Source organism: Thermobia domestica, chromosome 9, assembly GCF_964235325.1.
Source record: "Thermobia domestica chromosome 9, izTheDome1.hap1.1, whole genome shotgun sequence".
Taxonomy (NCBI): Eukaryota; Metazoa; Arthropoda; class Insecta; order Zygentoma; family Lepismatidae; genus Thermobia; species Thermobia domestica.
The window spans coordinates 97347725-97367838 of record NC_137462.1 but is presented as its reverse complement, the minus strand read 5'-3'; the positions used below and the strand labels follow the sequence as shown (position 1 = coordinate 97367838).

The following is a 20114-nucleotide window of genomic DNA, read 5'->3' as shown; positions in this document are numbered from 1 at the left end:
TTCTATCGCTTCCTCGTGGGAACTTTTCACGTGTTTTCCTTTTCTGAAATCGATGATCAGGCACGTATTCAACCTGGGGAGAAGCATTATTTTGCGATACTCTGCTTGGTGGTAGGGGCGGAGGAGAGAGGAAGGTATTGCGAACGACGGCGCCAAAATCAATCAGTGTTGCTATTATTAGAACGTAAAATTACCTATCGGTCAAATTGACCGATGTGCACATATAGGTGTTAAAGAGGAAATGAAACAAATTAAACTAGATAAAATAAAATAAATAAAACGAACTAGATAAATTAATAGTAACTTCAGTAAAATATAATAATTTAATAAACTATAATAACATAATTCTACTATATAAATATAATAATGTAAGATATAATAGTAAGTTAAATAAAAAAAACTAGATTTGGTAGGAGTTAGATGGGAAGGTGTTGAACAGCGAAGGATATATGTAGAACGTTTTACTTAGGTAATGACAAGGGCGGTCATACTGGTATAGAAATAATTCTTGGCAAGCTCTTAAAAGAGAAGGTCATGAAAGTAGAATGTGTTGATGATAGTGTTATGATGTTAAAACTTAGAGAGGAAAAGACGGATCTAGTAATGATAAAGATATACGCACCAACGACTTAGAGTAAAACGGAAAAAGTAGAGGATTTTTTTTAAGGAAATGAAAGGAATTATAGGAAGAGAAAAGCAGGGGCGGATCCAGGACCGACTTCTGGGGGGGGCGATGGGTTGCCATACTGCTACTTTTAAGGGCTCCAAACTTTGTGATGGGTTTTATTTATATATATAAAATAAGAAAGTTTCCTCTTCTGGGGGGGGGGCGATTGCCCCGATCGCCCCCTCTGGATCCGCCCCTGGAGAAAAGAGGGTTGCGTACGTAACTAATGGGAGATTTTAATGCAGTTGTGGGAGAAAAACAAAAGTAGTGCTGTAGGCAAGTATGGTTTAGGCAAAAGAAATAAAAAGGAAGAGATGCTGATCAGTTTCTGTAGAAATAATTCACTACTAGTTGAGAATACTTTCAACCAGCACAAGAGAAAATATATACAGGGTGTTTCAAAACAACACTAATAACGTTTGGGAGGCGATTCCTGACACCAAGATAAGACAAAAAGTATAGACAAACCTGGGTGCACAAATGCTTCTTTTTCGAGTTGCAGGCTCCTGAAAACATGGAAAAATGACCTTCAAAGGTCTATAGCTCCAAAACTATGGGACCTACCGTAGTCGGGTCAAGACTTCACTTAGAAACTAATATATGCCCTATCAAAAATTCCATGTTTGAGAATCCAAAGGTACTCACACAACAATTTTTATACAGAGAGTTTAGAAGGGGCGTATAATTTGAAGTACTCACAAATTACCTCTATAAAGTTGCAGAGGTACCGCAGCATTCTGAAACATGGATATTTTGATATAGCACATATTAGTTTCTAAGTGAAGTCTTCTAAGTGAGTTAGTTTCTAAGTGAGACCTACCCGACTACGGTAGGTCCCATAGCATTGGTGCTATACAAGGTGTGTGAGAAAAGTAATGAGATTAACAACACTGCAGCAGAGTTGGCGTGGGTCAAGTTTTCCACGACCCACTGACCCACCACCCATCGTGACCCACGACCCACTGACCCACCACCCATCATGACCCACGACCCACTGACCCACCACCCACCATGACCCACCACCCACTGACCCACCACCCACCATGACCCACTGACCCACCACCCACCATGACCCACTCTGACCCACCATGACCCACCACCCACCATGACCCACTCTGACCCACCACCCACCATCAACCACTTTCATCCACTGTGACCTACTCTCACTCACCAAAATCTCGTCATCAACTCTTACACATAATCCACGGACTCTTTTACTGACTAAAGAGTTTATACTTGTAATAAAACAAGACTCTGAAATTGTCACTAATCGGAGTTTGAATTTTTACGGTCAATCGCTTAAGCACCACTCTGTTACAATAAAAGTGGATCTGACCTTTACGATATAAAATGGTAAAGTGTTTGTCAATAAGGAAATTGAAGCACTTCAAGGTAGGGGGAAATTAGTGTGTGCCTAAAATATACTTGCACGAAGAGAGCATTCTTGCGAGTGTTAATTTCTTAACACATTCCAAAAGAAACTTCTATTCGCAGAAAAATACTTCTGTACAATACGGAAAAGGTTATGATTTCTCAGTTCACAGTATTTTTCTCTAAAGACTTCAAAAATAAGTTTTGCATAGCGTATAAAGGTGCTCGGGTACTGCCTGTAAGAACATCTCCATAAAGTATGCTCATAATTGTAATTTGTGTAATCACTAAAACACCACATTAAATTTGTTACAAATATGCATAATTGCAATTATTATGAATATTTATTCAAAGTAGTTTACCTTCTAATTTATGAAAAGGAAAGAAGAGACATTAAAAATTAGGTACAAAGTTGAAAAAACACTAGGGATGGGTACGAGCGAGTTTTCTTTGAAACTCGACTCCACTCGAAACATACATCTTTCAGCTCGACTCGAGAACTCAACGACTCGAAAACTCTCCTCCAATTCGACTCGAATTTGTTTCGAGTCGAGTCGAGCCAAAACGAGCCAAATCGAGCCATTCCTGTGTGTAGTTCTAAATACTCTCTTCAAGTATCCTATATAGACAATATAATTATTATCAATGATACTACTATAACACATTATTATTATTATTATTATTATTATTATTATTATTATTATTATTATTATTATTATTATTATTATTATTATTATTATTATTATTATTATTATTATAACATCATGTAAAAAATGAAGTGGTTTGTATCTGAATACTAAAAACTAGTTGACTGCCAATCTCGGAAGTCGTGAAGTCTAAGAGACAAGGACTTCGTTCACAAGGTTCCGGGTTTATATTTCGGAGGAGGGTGATGGTAGGCATGGGGTCATACGTTTATAGGACCCACCAAATTAATTGTCCTAAGACATAAAGTACATTCCCAGGGATAGTGCATTCCCTGGCATCTCTACCAGAAGCTGGTAGACCTCGGATCAGCTTAATTTCCTTCGTAATGATTGAAAACAGTATAGTATTACACAATGAAAATTCCCTTCGGTGCTAGCGGTTCCGGGTTTGCTTCCCGCTGGGGGCACTCGGTCGAAAATGTGTAAAAAGCTTTTTTAGGCCAATGATCCTGAATTAGGTTTTTCTCATTTACACCAGCTCAATGCCGGTGTGGTACCTAATATATAGGTCCCAGGCCGCTTCCTTCCTTCCCCAATACTTTCTTCCTTCCCTTTCCCCGGAGACTGTGCTCGTCGAGGCATGTGATCCCTCAAACGTGACGGGCTAAATGGCCATAGGTGGCGACAGCCCAGAAATTTAAAATACATCCACAATGAAAATTATAGCACCTTTTCTGTTCCTAGCTATTCACTCTCCCTTATACTAATAGCTTAGATAGCAGAATACACTTAAGATAAAAAAAAACGTTTTATTGTTTAAAGAGACCTAATGTCATGTGGACTCTTGTTCTGCGCTCCCCTCCCTACTTCCACAACACGCATTGATTGAAATTTCATCGAGAAGCATTCAAAAGACTGATAGGTCTAGATCATGACAAATCTGTTAGACGAGTTTTATTTGCGTAAGACAAGTGGAAGTTACCTTCTAATTTCAGAACTACAATTTGTGATGCTTTTGATCTTTACTTAATTTATAACTTCAATAGTATCTCCCTCGAAAAAACTGGGGATGCGAAGAGTCACTCAGGGCAACCACTATTTCGGGGCAAAATTTGGGAAACTTAAATAAAATACACTTCTAGTCTCCTTTTGTGTCATAATATTTTTCTCCCATATTATTCTAGATATTCTTACATCCTTGGTCCTGAAAAAGATTAGCTCACTCATTCCATATGATCCACTCATTCCACTCATTCCAAATATTGAAATATTTAATATTTTAATGTTCCTGGCAAACGCTACATATTATTACCACAAAAATATTATAGGCATGTCCTTTGGACAAATCATCTAGGTGGACCGCAGTGGCTCTGTGGTAGAGCGTTCACCTCTGGTGCATGGGGTCCTTGGATCGATCCCAGCTCGTGCAAAGTGAACTTTTGGTGGACAAACACTGTGTGCGTGAGTTTTCTCGGTGTTCTCCCGGTTCCTCCCACTTTCTTCATTCCACGATTTCTTTCATTTCTCATCAACAGCGTCTTCTTTAGCCTAGTTGACATAATCGAGGAACGTAAAACTTAAATATTTAATTTCATTTTCTTTCAAATCAGCTAGGCCGCTACTTAGACAAGCTTGTAGATATTTTCTTTCCGCATCTTTCTGTTGATTTTTTCTGGCCCAATCTTCTCACTATCTAGAAGTTGGGAGGTTTTACTGCTTCAAACAAAGGTACAGGACACAAGAAAGGAAGAAGATTTTGTCCGATTTGCCGACGGTAGATTCACAAAATACGAAACATATGAGTAAATACATTGTTCCAAACAGCATGCTGTAAATCATAACCAGTCGGTCTCCAGAGAAAAAGTTTTTTTCCCTCTCAACTGTAAAAGACTCAGGAACACAGATAAAGTATAACCGCTATTTGCAGATGCGGAGATAACAGGTTGCCAGATCTACATATTTATTTTTAGATCTAGGGATTTTTCGTCACAATACGGAAAACCAGAATTTTAAAAGTGTGGTCTGCAGATTTTCTGTAGTGTAGGAGAATATACTCAAAAATATTGTATGGCACATAGTTTTTTTTTTTCGGTGAGGTCAATGAACTATACAAGGCCTAAATTTTACTCCTTGAAGGTATCTTACTAGGGAGAAAATGCGAGAACTGATAATTGTCAAAAGAATGTTTCGCTGTCTTCACCTTCCTTTTCCCCCTTCCGTTTTAGGTTTCCTCTATCCTACAAGAGTTCTGTCATAAATAGAAAATAATGACCATAGAACATACAAACTCGACCTTTGTTTCACCTTATGTAGATGTCAACTGTTGAACTTGCCGCTATTCCAATACTATCACATTGCTGCACGAAGCATTGTTGTTAGCACGAGTCTCTCCTATAGGTTTCTCTCAGGTAATTTCTTGATGAATGCATTTGCTAACTATGTATGCGTTTGTATCTATAATTGAGTACCGGTATTGTATATAGGTCTAAAATGAAAATTAATTGTTACGTTAAGGAAACATTAACTGGGAACAGTGGTCAGTTTTGCTACCTCTTTCCTGCCAAATGGCGAATATGCTTGCCCTCTATGTGTGCGGTGTCCCGGCTCTATTCTCGACGAGTCTGCTTGCTTCGGTTTGAACAGGCGGTAGAAGTAAGTTTATTATTCTTTTCCGGTTGATATTCTGTATGAGCAAAAAGCTCTCAAAGTTAAGGAGACGATTTAGAGTACCAGAGTCATACAGAAAGGGAGCGCTTGGGACCCATGGCGCAATGGCGGATCTAGGCAGGGGTCAGGGGCGCCTAGGCCCCGTTTTTTGAGTGACAAAAATAATTTAAGCTATTATTTATATAACTTTTAAAGTTTATAATAAACAAGGTATACCCATCATAATCTTGGTTCCGACTGCGCCTCCCCCCAGTTTTTACCTCCTAGATCCACCTCTACCATGGCCTCACTAACTTGAACCAACGGAAACTACTAATCACTGCTTCTATCCATTAATTCTTCAAGATACACTGAGAAAAACCCATTATCCGGACAGCGGTATATTGTACAAATACACAGAATCCTCTTGCTTACTACAGAAATCAGTATGGAGCATACGTTATCCATATGCTACATACGCACTGCCCTTAGATGTTACATCATGCCGTTGCAGGATGTTTGACATCTAACAGTTTTTCCGTATATCACATGTATATATTTATGTTACATTCCTCAGCTATATATTATATACGTCCATTTGTATGTGAGATCCTGATCGCCTATATTGTTTCATACGAAAAGTACGTATAGATGGAACACTTATACGGAAAGTATTATAAAACATCCGTTTTCAGTTATAAGTCTGGTGTAAGTTAAGTTCAAAAACTACAGGAATTACGCATGTAACCTACCTTTTTAAGTACGCTACCTACATTTTTTTCTTAGTGTAGCTCACAAGAAATTTATCGAGTTGGAAATTTACACCCGATTGTACAAGAACTTAGTTTTGTAATAGTCTTCCTCATATCCGAACCAAGAAGTTTTTTAAACTAGGGCCCAGATACAAGGTCCATTGATCCAGATATACAGTCACTTCAATAAAAGCGACATCTGACTTCTAGTGAACAAACAAACTCGATCCATTTGATCATGTTGAATCATCTGTGCCGACTCTAATGGTGCAATTGGTTTAAATGGGTCGGCTCACGACTCGTTAACCAGAGAGCCGATCTCAGAAAAAACGTTTGCATGTCATGTCTACTGAGCCGATGTCTCGCCTCAAGCGAGCCGGCTCGAGCTGATGGTTCACCAGAGTTGAACCAAACCGAGCCGGCTCGAGCCATCGGCTCACTTGAGCCAAGTTGGTGGCTCACCACAACCAAGTCGGCTCGAGCCTTCGTTCAATTGAGTAGAGTCGATGGCTCATCCCAACCAAACCGGCTTAAGCTATCGGTTCAATTGATCCGTGCCGATGGATCATCGCAACCAAGCCGGATCGAGCTGTTCTCTCAGTTGAACCGAGCTGAGCCCGTTGACATCACTGCCTGGGTTGAGCTTCTGCTTGGGCTAAAAAATTCGAACGTACAAGTCTCAGCCTTGATAGCAAGATCTACACAGTATATATACTTTATTGGTGCTCACAACATTTGAGACTGTCTCGTTATAAAAATATATTGTCTCGTTATCGAGACGAGACGAGACGCGAACAATGTCCCCTCTCGTGAGCAACATTAAAAATAATCCACTTTACTACTTATATTTCTCACGGCTTTCGCTTTCCAGTCTAGTCAGGTCATGATTTGAAAGCGAGCTAAAACGAGATGAACGAGCGAGCCATGAATCAAACTCGACTCGACTCGAAACTAGACCTCAAAACAGTGACTCGACTCGAGAAAATTACCTTTGACTCGACTCGTGCCCATCCCTAAAAAAACACAAATAAGCCATTAGTAATACAAGTATACATTTTCCATAACTCGTAATTTGCCACCTTAAAACAAATCTGAAATCGGGTTTATTTCCTTTTGGCCTCCAGGACTTTTTCGTGGTAAATCATCCGCAGCGGAATGATGTCCATCCTTCAGTCAGGAAATAACTAGCTCGTCTACTTTGAACTTGTCTAGCGGTGGGCCATTAACATTGATGAACAACAAGTTAGACAATGTTTGAGCACTTAGTCTATTTCTAATGTTATTCATCTATAAATTCATAACGGGAAATCCCCGTTCGCAATCAGTCGTGGAAATTTCTAATACTCGACAATCTGCTTGCTAGACTTAAATCTGATAACGAATTTTCTTGGACAGTTTTGAAATACTCCGCAAGAAGTATCACTTCTCTATCACCATACAACATCTTTTCCATATCGACCATGTCAGTTGGCAATTTCGACTCATGGAGGACAGAAACTTCACCTACCACATCTTCGATAGGAAATATTGTGCATAAATTATCAATTAAAACCTGTTAAACTGATGATTTCTTATTCGTTTATAAATTTAGTTTTTGTAATTACACATGAAAGTTTGATGTCATTACCAAGTTCCCTCCCCCTTAGAAGGCAAAAGGAAACGAGATTTCAGAGAAGTGTTCAGAGGTGTCTGAGAATTTCCCCCTTCTTCCCCTTCAATTACCACACTGCTGTTTGTTATGGGCCAAATTACGATGAATTCCAATTAAATTATCATAGTATAATTATTTCCTTGTTGAATTATAGATACTTTTGAGTGGAAAAAGGGATGAAATTTGAAAGTCCCAAATCAAGGTAAGTAGACTAACGTAAAGGAAAAGAAGTATAAAATTTTCCATATAATTATGAATTCAATCCAAACTAAAATTTCCGTGTACTTAAGCTCAGTATAAATTTTATGTCTATTTTTCTCACAACTTTATGGATTGGTTGCCCTGTGCTGCAAGCGCCCCATATAATAAACATAAGCTTCAGCAATTATTATAGTAGAAAGCAATGGGTATATGAAGTACTGTATTTTTTGTTTCTGATTTTTAAAATTAAGTAATATCGATCATTTTTTATTATTTTTACAAACCAATTCACTTCCAATTTTCCAAATACAGAAAGTGCCCCCCCCTTCCATAAAGGAGAATTTTAAAAAATTCTAGGGCAGACTCTGTTTATTTTTAATAAAGAGTTAATACACTGAACTTCAGCTTCGTAAGTTTAACGGCTTGCGAGATACTCATTTTTTCCGCAAAAATTCGGATCCTCACTACCTCTTTGGGATGTGTATTATAATGAAAGCAATATAACATCCCAGTTTGGATTAAGGCCTAACTATATACCAAAAGTCATTTCATTTGACTTTGTAATTTGGCCGTTATGATCAGGCACACATAGTTACATTCATTTTTTTCTTATAACAATTTATACATTACTGTGATTCAAAAATGTATTTTTCCAGTAGTTAGCTTCTCTAAGAACTGACAGGCCTCGAAAGCCAAGTAGTAGTATAAGTCCTATTGCTATTATTACAATTACAAATATCACATCCAAAAGTGCCTGAAGTTCTTTTTTCACTTAGATATAGCCTACTCACCTTAGGTAAGTACACGGAAACAAATGGAAAAAGAAGGAAAATGAAGGTCTTGAAAGTAAAACGAAGACAAATTTACCAGTCTTCAGAAGATACTGTCTACAATGCAGTAAGCAGAGTGAGTCGGTAGGTCAGACTGAGTCGGTGGGTCGCAGTGGGTCATGGTGGGTGGCGGGTCACAGTGGGTCACATGCTGTTGACCCACGACCCACTGACCCACCCAGAAAACTTGACCCACTTGACCCACTGACCCACTTCATCTCTGCACTGCAGGCGATCTGGCAACGTTGTGTCTACCGGCCTGTACTAGATCGGTTTGTTTATACCTTCCACTTTCTCAGTCCGAGTTACAACGATTGCAGCTAACACATTATTTTTGACGGCGCCATCAGTGAAGTTGTGTTTTTGTTGTGTGTTACAGAAATGGAGCATCGGAATTTAGATGAATCCTGGATATTTGAGTACGATCCTGAAACAAAGCGGCAAAGCGAAGAGTGGCACACTCCGTCGTCTCCTCGGCCGAAGAAATGTCGAATGAGCAAATCAAAGATCAAGATGATGATGATTTTTTTTTTTTTGACAGTGAGGGTATCGTGCACAAAGAATTTGTTCCACCAGGACAAACTGTCAACCAAGTGTTTTATAAAAGTGTCCTTGAAAGGCTCAGGAATTGAAACATGTCCTAAAAGGACATCATTTTGGAACTCTAGAGAAAATTCAAAAGACTGTGACCGACCAGTTAAAAGCCATACCAGTTGAAGACTTCCAGCGCTGCTACCAAGCGTGGGAACAACGACTCCACCAGTGCATAGCTGACCAAGGGAACTACTTTGAAGGGGATAACATTGTTGTTTGAAAAACATGAAAACTTTAGTTAGTACAAAATCAGTCTCATTACTTTTCTAACACACCTCGTAGACTTTTCGGCAGCCTATAACTACGAAAGGAAGCATTTGTGTAGCCCCGGTTGGTTTATACCTTTCGTCTTATCTTGGTGACAGAAATCACCTCCCAAGCGTTGTCGGTGTTGTTTTGAAACACCCTATATATATCCTGTATCGTATTGACGTTACGAATTTTTTTTCTTTCCTCCATTTCTATTGAGACGGTTGTGCAATCAGATATGCGATTTTAAAGCGCCGTATCTGGCAATATTGGGAACTATTTGTTCTGGCTCTATCCCTCTGGGTGACGTTAAGGTTATTCAGACTGAAATGAACAAAGTGGAGTGTTTGATTCCAGAAGTTGGGAAAGTGTTTAAATCGTTTGCAAAAGTTAGATGGGCAAATTTAAAAAGCAAAATAGTATTGCATTTGGAATATATAGAAAAGAAGTTATTCTTGGATTTGAAGTGAATTGCAGTTCGTTATTCATTAAAAGTATTATATTTCATAGTGCTATTACCTCGAGAAGTTATATTTTTCAATATTAGCAAGTGGTCTTCAAATTAAAGCGTATACGAGTGCACATTTTACAATCTCCTTGGTGTAACATGATCATGGTGAGTTTGTTTTTTGAATTACACGTATGTATCGAAGAAATCAGCTTTACTGACAAAAAGGGTTAATATTTTAAAAAACAATAATAAGTGAATTATATCGGACTATTGTGGCATTTAAGACGTTAATGTTCGATTATGAAGTATGCCAGTTGCTTGTTTAAATGGAACAGTATACAGTCCTTGTTAAATGTGTGTAAAGAGAGGTTTTTCGTATCTCCTTTTTAGAATATATTTTGAGGAAGTTTATAAAGTTATTAGTAAAGAGGACTTAAATATCTTATTATTTCAAAAATATACTTTCGCCTAAATTTATGCTCGCTCTGTGTTTGTTGAACAACTTTCTATACTCTGGAGTCGTCTTACTATTGATAATTATTACAAAAGGTACGTATATAGACAAATTTAATTCTTACGTGAAACGTGTCCTAGACTATATTAAAATAGCTAGAGCCTCCACGAACGAGCTTCATTTTCATAACGAGAGCACGTTACAATCCAGAGTGGCTCAAAAGTAGATATACACCCCTGCATTGATCAAGTATTTATTCTAGTTTATGGATTTATTAGTCAAAAGACGTTAAGAACAAATATTAAAGAAACTAGGTCTACTTGTTTGATAACAATAAGAAATGATATAAAATACGGAACGGGACTGTATACCTACTTTTATATATATGGAAACCCTCAACAGATGGCTGACGATACCAGAACGATACCAGATAGACTATGTTATGATTCAAGACAGGTATCGGAAGCGAAGACTCTTTCCAGGACAGCCCTTTCATATAATCATAACCTTGTGCTGGCCGAAGTGGATATTCAACTGAAAAATCTAGGCAGAAGAAAAGTAGGCAACAAGATGTTGAATACTGACAAACTGAGAAACTAGGAAGGAAGAAATCTTCGTTGAAAAATTCCAAGAAAAATACTCAAAAGAGGAAAGAATAGGTGCGGATAGTAACAGACATATTAAAATTTGCATACAGCAGGCTGCAGAAGAAGTAGTAATTTATTGCGAACATAAAACAACTAAGAAACCATGGGTTACAAAACATGTTGCTAGAAACGTGGAAACAGGTTGATACAGAAGATGGCGGAAAGATGTACAGGAAGTTAAACAATGAGTTACAAAGAGAAAGGGACAGAACAAGGGAAGAGTTTTATAACAGAGAAGGCGAGAACGTAGAAGAATTATAAGTAGCTGAGAAGTATGAGGAAATGTACAAGGAGGAAAAATTTATAGATCGTCGGAGGAAACAATGTGGTATTAGGATGGTAGTGCAAAACAAGAATGGGAAGGTAGTCAGCGATGTATTAAGCAGATGGAAAAAATATATTGAGGACTTATTTGAGATTTGAGATAGATCATGTAAGATCGTTTTGTTGTGGCTTATTATTTTGTACACGTAAATAAAGTATTTATCCTACTTTTTCTTTCTTACATCTCTCTTTATCTCTCTTTCGTTCCCAGCTTGCCATGACAAAACTATTCTCGTACCACGGCTACATTAATTTTCATCGAGAGCTGGGGACGATGAATTTTAATGTAAGCACCGTTAATTGGTGTTTAAGCGAATGTTTTAGTTAACTCCAGGCAAATTACGTGCTAAGAAATTTATCTGGCAAGTAAGTGAAATCCAACTACGTCTTGTATAACAAATATAATTGAAATTATAAATCCAGACCACATGCAGATTGCTCAAACAACACAAGTAATTGTAATTTACTATTTTCCAACTTACAAAAATTTAACAATATACCACTTTTCGAGCTCGACACTTTTACAGATTAGCAATAACGTATTAATTAGCTGGCTTTTGCGTTAACGTGATTGTTATACTCACGGTGAAATCTCTTCACTATGTCCAGTTTGAAGTTTACTGCTGTTCGTATTATCCGATTATGTGCAGTTGAAGGGGCACGCAGTTCGTTATGTGGGTCGAAGTTCTGGATCGCTCCAACTTAAGCTTCTCAGGCGTGTCAACGTTTCTACACCGATCTCTTTAGAATTCTCTCTCTCTAACACATTAACTAACAAAGTTCCTCTTTTGACGTCTGCACATATAGAAAAGTACTTAAACACACACTGAACTAGAATACAGTTCGCTGATTTAGCATACAACCCAGCAAATTTCCACTGATGGGGTGGGTTTGCTCCGGGTGCGGTTAGCACTCTTGCCAGTTTCGAATTCTACCGTCCGAATGAATTGTCTCTCCAACCAACTTTGTGCTGCGACTCTGAAGGGAAATTCACGATTTTCGATAAGCGATGAGACCCCCTTGCTGGAATGCTCTGCGAAGCGATTTTCTTTCTTTTTCGCCATATAAGGAGTCCTGGGCGATTTGATCGAAGCCAACTCATTCACAAACACTTAGAAACATATATGTATATGCTTGCGAGAGAGAGTTCTGAGAACTTTTTCATATGAGGTTTCTTTAAAAGTTAAAATTAACAGTGCAGAGACTGTTATTCTTCTTTCGATAAAAAATAATTAATGCGTCCCCTAAAAATCGGTAACACATGCTGCCTAGATGTTGAAGGAGAAAATGAAGTACGTGAGGGTAATAAAATGTTTAGTATTTTTCAGGATGAGTTTGACTAAGCTATATCCGAGATTAGGAATGGAGAGGTAACCGGGATAAGTAAACCAATCGAATTCATTAACAATATGGGAAACTAGAGCAAGAAAGAATTGTTCCGTCTCTGCAATGAAATTCATAAAACAAAAGAGTGGCCAAAAGACTTCCTGAAGGCAGTTATGATACCGATGCTAAGAAATCGAACCCATAGAGACGTGAGTATTATAGAACTATTAGTTCCGTATAAGATGTAGCAAAATTATACTTGGTATACTGAAGATAATTTTCTATGGAAGAACAAATAAAAAAGTTGAGAAGGAACAGTTCGGGTTCAAGAGAGATAACGGAACAAGAGATGCGATTGGATTATTAAGGATGGTTGGTGAAAGGTTTATGGAAAAAGGAAAAGAGTATATGTTATATGTATTGATCTAGAAAAGGCTTTTGACCGCGTGAATTAGGATTTGTTGTTAGGGAAGATTGAGTTGAAATGGAAATATCGAAGACCCATAAGAATTTTAAGGGGAGTTCGACTGAATTATTTAATATCTATCTAAAAGAGATTGTGAAAAAGAGCCTACATAATGAAAACTGTATTTTGGTAGAAGGTAGAATGATTAGGGGTATACGGTTTGAAGATTATATGGAGCTTATTGCAAAAAAATCAATGATATTGAGGAAGGGCTGTGAAGAATATGTGATGAGTATAAATGTGACAAAGACAAAAGTCATTGTAATTGGAACGAAGCAGTCGATGTGAAATACAAAAGTAGGAGGGAGAAAATAAAACAGGTGACTTGTTTTCGATATCTGGATAGTTTTGCTAGTGATGAAATGATGTGCGAATGTGAAATGAAAGGAAGGATAAAAAAGCTAAAGAAGTTTTTACGAGCAAAAAAATACTTTTTTGTGGGGTTTTGATTAAAGAGTTGAGAAAAAGACTCATAAAATGCTTCGTGGGGAGTATTGTACTGTAGGGTCAGAAACATGGATATTATTCAAAAATGATGAAAAACGACTGGAAGCTTTCGAAATGATGTTGTGAACAAGAATGGAGAAAATTAGTTTGATTGAGTGGAAAACGAATGAAAGGGTGCTAGAAATGGTAAGAGAGAATATAATAATTTTAGATATTGGGAAGAGGAAAAGAGACTAGTTGGGACATTGACTAAGAAGGAACGTATTTTGAGTGATGTGCTAGAGTTTATGAATGTAGAAAAGAAAGGGCGAAGGAAACATTTGATGGACAATATCGAAATAGAAATATCGTACGTGAAGACGAAGATGTTAGCTAAAGACCGTGGAACGTGGAAGCTTTTCAGTTGCGGCAGATGATTTGCCAATATGGCAGAATATGTGATGATGATGATGATGATAACGTATAACATTGGTCACAATAAATCTGCATTAAACATTTTGTTTCTTAGGTAAACTCTTGATTGTTGGGAAATATTCCTTTAATACATACCTTTTTTCAGGATTGTATGTCGGTTGGAAAATTTATCGAAATGATAGCTAGACTGAAAAAACTTATCTTGTCCCCCCAATGAAAACAAGAAGCTGAAAGGGTGTTGGTTTGATTTAATTCCGAGTTTAGCGTCCCGTTCAGCAGTGAGGTTATATGAGACATGGACCTGCCATTTAACGTGGGATCCAAACCACATTAGCTTCTGCCGGGAATCGAGCGTCCGTACGCTAACCGCTTAGCCACGAGGGATTTCCTGTTCCTTGATTATTGAAAATGTTTCCAGAAAGCTTTTATTGTTGTGTCAGAAGATTAATTTATCTGAATCGGATCTATTCAAAGTAGCTTGTTCAAGTGTACAGAAAAGATTGACGACATTTATTTTTCAGTATTTGGTTTTGTCAAGTGTTTGATGTGATTCAGCTATAGTGATTGCTTCCACTTTTTAACAATTTCTAAACCATTATCACGTCTAATTAGAATCCATAGCTCCGGAAGGATTAATTATGCAGTGGATATACTCATTGTTTCATATATTCTAATCATCTTTCATTTTGGAAAATATTGTGTCATATTATTACACGAATGGTTTTGCTTGAAAAATTACATGCCTAATATCATCCTAGATGCAAGAATTGAAAGAACTATAGAAAAAATAGTTTCTAACATAATCAACTGGTTCGTACAGTGCACAAGGGAATAAGTCCACTTTTGGGTCATTTTGGACATATTTCATATTTCAAATCTCTATTTGAATTTCCTTTCAGAGTTTAAATGATTCATACCCAGATATTGCAAATGACTCTTGTAGTGTAGAGAAACAGTACTTTTCTACTTACATGCTCTTAAGTGTACCGTACGAACGCGAGTAACGTGGGTTCCTGTCACCACGGCATGGCGCGGATCGAGGAGAAGGACTCTAGATATAGAGGTTAGCTGCGAATATACTGAATAAGCAGTCGCGGACAGCCGACTGGAGTGGTCCTCCAGCTTGGGGGTTTGGGTAGGGCCAACAACTTCATCCTGTAAAAAAAGCACTTGTTTAGAATTATTCACAAAAGCCTCGGGCAAGGACTAACTTGGCACGACCTCAGCAAAACAAAATGGACATGAGATTTGGAACATGGAATATTAGAAGTCTTTATAGGGCAGGCGCGTTAAAATCCGTAACGAGTGAGTTAGAGAAATACAGGATGGACGAAGTAGGAGTTCAGGAAGTTAGGTGGGAAGGAAATTGATCTGTGAATTTCGGAAATTTTACGTTCTTTCACGGGAAAAGAAATAAAAATCACCAGTTAGGAACAGGGTTTTTCGTTCATAAAGGTATATTACCAGCAATTAAACGGGTTGAATTAGTTACTGACAGACTTTCTTTTATTACTCTTAAGGGACGGTCGTGTGATATTATTATTTTAAATGTACATGCCCCAACTGAAGATAAGGATGATGATATAAAAGACAGTTTTTACGAAGAAGTGGAACGGATATTTGACAAAATCCCGCGATACTATATGACAATTCTATTAGGGGATTTCAATGCGAAGGTAGGACGAGAGAATATTTTCAAACCGATTATAGGGACCGAAAGTCTGCATAAGGAAAGTAATGACAACGGTGTTAGACTCGTGAACTTTGCAACATCCAAAAACCTAATCGTGAAGAGTACAAAATTCCCACATCGCGACGTTCATAAATACACTTGGACATCACCAGACGGGAAAACATAATCAAATTGATCACGTTTTAGTAGATAGAAGAAGGCAATCTAGCATAATTGATGTCCGATCGTTTAGAGGGGCTGATTGTGACACTGACCACTACCTGGTAGCAGCGATAATACGAGAGAGGTTATCGTTGAATAAATGTAATATTCATTGTCCGAAAACGGATAGATTCAATTTAAAGAAATTAGAAGAGAGCCAGGTAAGAAAGAAATACCAGATTGAAGTTTCGAATATATTCTCGGCTTTAGAAGATTCGGAGTGCACTAGTGTTGAGGATACCTGGATTGAAATTAGAAATAGCATTAAAATGTCAGGAAAAGAAAAATTGGGACTCGCGGTAATACGTAGGAACAAACCATGGTTCGACCAGGAATGCATAAAACTAGCAGAGAAGAGAAAACAAGCAAAATTACGCTGGCTACAAAATCCGAATGAAATAACTACACAAAATTTCGCAGATATCAGGCGGGAAACTTCCAAAACTTTTAGAACAAAGAAACGCGATTTTTTGAAAGCTAAAATTAAGGAACTTGAAGGTAATAGTAAAAATAAAAACATCCGGGACATGTATAAGGGAATCAACGAATTTAAGAAAGGCTATCAACCTCTTGCTTATATATTAAAGAAATCTGACGGTAAAGTTCTCACTGACACGGATATAATTTTAAATAGATGCTAAGATTTCTTTGACGATTTGCTTAACACGCACGCAAAAACTAGTGTGCGTTGAGAAAAGGAGATACACACCGCAGAACCGCATATTTCAGAACCCAACTGAATAGAAGTAGAAACCGCTATAAAGAAATTAAAGAAACACAAATCTCCGGGTGTAGATGAAATTCCGGCTGAGTTAATTCTAGCTAGAGGCAAAATATTGTGGAACAAGATACACAAACTCATTCTTCTTATCTGGAACAAGGAAGAATTGCCATAAGAGTGGAAAGAATCAATCATTGTTCCAATTCACAAGAAAGACGACAATACTGACTGTAATAATTATCGAGGCATTTATTTTCTGTCAACATCCTATAAAATCCTTTCAAATATTTTACAATACCCCGGTACATCAACTATTTATTGATTTTAGAAAGGCGTACGACTAGGTTAGGAAAGAAACATTATACAACGTTCTTACAGAACTTGGAATACCGAGAAAGCTAATTAGATTAATTAAGATATGTTTAAGTGAATCCCAAAGTAAAGTTCGGGTAGGAAAATTTTTGTCCACGAGCTTTCAGGTCGAAAATGGCCTGAAAAAAGGGAGGTGCGTTGTCGCCATTATTATTTAACTTCGTTCTGGAATACGCTATAAGGAAAATCAAAGATAGCAACCAGGGCCTACAGTTGAACGGTATTCACCAGATTATGGCATATGCTGATGATGTAAATTTAATAGGGGATGATAGGAGAACAATAGAAAGAAATGCAGAGATCTTATTAAACGCTTGCAGGGACATGGGTTTAGAAGTAAATGCAGAGAAAACTTAATACATGGAAGTGCGTCGGGAACGGAATACAGCAAATTATGGACGCGTTAAATTATTAAATAATACTTTTGATAAAGTGGATAGTTTCAAATATCTAGGATCAATATTAACAGATGAAAATCATATTCACGGAGAAATTAAATGTCAACTAAAAGCAGGGAATTCGTGTTACTATTCGGTTCAAAAACTCTTGTCGTCGCGAATTCTGTCGAGGAATTTGAAGCTTAAAATATATAAAACGATAATCCTGCCTGTTGTTCTGTATGGCTGCGAAACATGGTCACTTACTCTGAGGGAAGAACATAGACTGAAAGTATTTGATAACAAGATCCTGAGACGAATATTCCGACCCAAGAGGAACGGGAATGGGGAATGGTTGAAACTTCATAAAGAGGAACTACATAATTTATATGGTTTACCAAACATTGTTAGGGTCGTTAAGTCTAGGAGGCTTAGGTGAGCAGGTCATGTAGCTAGAATGGAAGAAAGTAGAAACGCTTTCAAAGTCTTGACTGGAAGACCCATCGGAAAACGACCATTAGGAAGACTTAGGCGCAGATGGGAGGACAATATTAAGATGGATCTCGCAGAGATTGGAATACAAAGTAGAAACTGGATGCAGTTAGCTAGAGATAGAAGTCAGTGGAGAGCTTTTGTGAACGCGGCATTGAATTACAGTGACAGAGATGCAGAGAACTAAGTAGCCTACGGCATAACTGTTTGAAATTCAATTTCTTCATTTTTTTTTCTAAATGAAAGCAGAGATATACTTTTTTTTAAATTAAAGTTTATACATGTTAACTTTTTTATGTTATAAATTATGCCATTATTTCTTGCTTTTTTTTTTTTTTGACTCTCAGTCTCCTTATCTCTTCATGATGTGTTTTACTCATTACAGTAGGTGCGCTACCTGCCTGATGTCAATAGATGATGCTAGCGTGCAGTCAATTTGGAGATTTAAAACTACTGTGATGATTTGATTGCAATTTATGAACTACATTGTTTTGATTTCATTACAATATTTTAAAACGGAAAATGATTAATCTGAACATGAACGTATTTTACTATAATATTATTAAGACAAGGACTTTAACCATATTTAGATTCGAGAATTATACCTATTACTTGTGTAACCTAATTATCTGGTAGTCAAACTAAAAAAGTTACATGTATGACATTAAAAAAAATGCAACTTGCAATTAAAGACGAGTTTAACTTATAGTGTACAGTAAACTCACATGGGCACCCGAGGAAAATTTTATATTGGGGCTGAAATCCCTGATTGCTATATTACGTTTGGTATATTTCTCTTTGTATTAAGAAAATCTTAAGAAATTTAATACACTTTCCTGAGCCAGAATGGGGGGGGGGCTGGGCCAGACCCTGCCCTCCCCTTCGGACGCCCATGGTAAAACACAAGCTCGGGAAATGCCTAATAATAATAATAATAATAATAATAATAATAATAATAATAATAATAATAATAATAAATTTAAAAATCAAGTTTTCTGACACCATAGTCGCTCTTAATAACCAATTCTGCTACAGACAGCTAATGACGTAGAAAACCATCAGAAGAATTAAAAGATCTGGAATAGAAATACAATATAGGGATCTTCTTTAACCTAGTCTTTAAGTTAATAGTTAAACCTTGTTGAGGCCTCTTTAGCTTTTTGTACTCTGAAGGTACGTATATTCAAGTATGTAATTTACAGACTGAAGTATAGTATTGCTCACGGGAGATGATTTGGTGCAGTTTCTTTTCGAAGCGGTGTCGTCAAAGTGCTTTTTCATTTCGAAAATTGTATCTTTTTCTGTAGGAAGACCTATTTCTAGTCTCCTATCTTATCAACAAAGTCATGTATCATGTCGTGGGCAACACTAATGAATTAGCTGTTAGTAGTACGAAACAAAGTAATGAGTGTTGTTCTAGCATATTCTTTTATATACCTTTTTACATTATTTATTTTCATTAGACCAAGAACATTAAAAGAATTGTGATAATAAATATAAGAAAGAAACAGACAAGTGCAATAGTTTAATGTTAAAAAGTCCTTTAAGAAATTGTATTTAATGTTTTTCTCTACTTACGCAACTTTTGGTGTTCTGCATCGACCAGTAAGTATTCACAAAGATGTATTTGACACTTTAACGCAGGATGGAAATAACGTGCCATTCCTTTTCTGCAGATTAAATTTCTTTAATGATTTGTTCAGATCGTTTCTCCTAAATTTACCACACGAGTTGCTTAAGTTATGGATGTGGTTAACGAATATGTTGGAAATTATGAGCTCATATTTGCTTCAGATCTTATTTCTACCGCCTTTTAATTGTATGGTACGCCATTTTCTAACACCAAGACCGTGTGTGTTTATTCAAGGATGAAAGATCATAAAATCCTAACATCAAAGAGCATTAATTTCGTTAGAGTCCCGCACAATCACACATGATTTAATTTCTTTGCATTTCTTTTCATTTCAGACTGGAAAATACGTTTGTCATTTAAATTTCTTAAGATTTATGTTAATTGCATTTGCACATACACATTTTCTAATTCACAAACTATAAGTTTCACAATTTCCGTGGCCAAATTTGGTGCTATAAAACTACAAACAGAAAATGCATTATTTCCAC

At 37.1% G+C, this 20114-nt stretch overlaps 1 protein-coding gene across 2 annotated transcripts in view; it reads right to left on the bottom strand.

The window, feature by feature from the left end:
• LOC145694051 (uncharacterized) overlaps positions 1-19625 on the bottom strand; it is a 62410-nt gene extending 42785 nt beyond the window's left edge. For both annotated transcript variants that reach the window (XM_081770191.1, XM_081770192.1), the window contains exon 1: positions 19572-19625. The gene's annotated coding sequence lies outside the window, so the exon portion shown is untranslated. The remainder of the gene's footprint in view (positions 1-19571) is intronic.
• Positions 19626-20114: the final 489 nt, after the last annotated feature.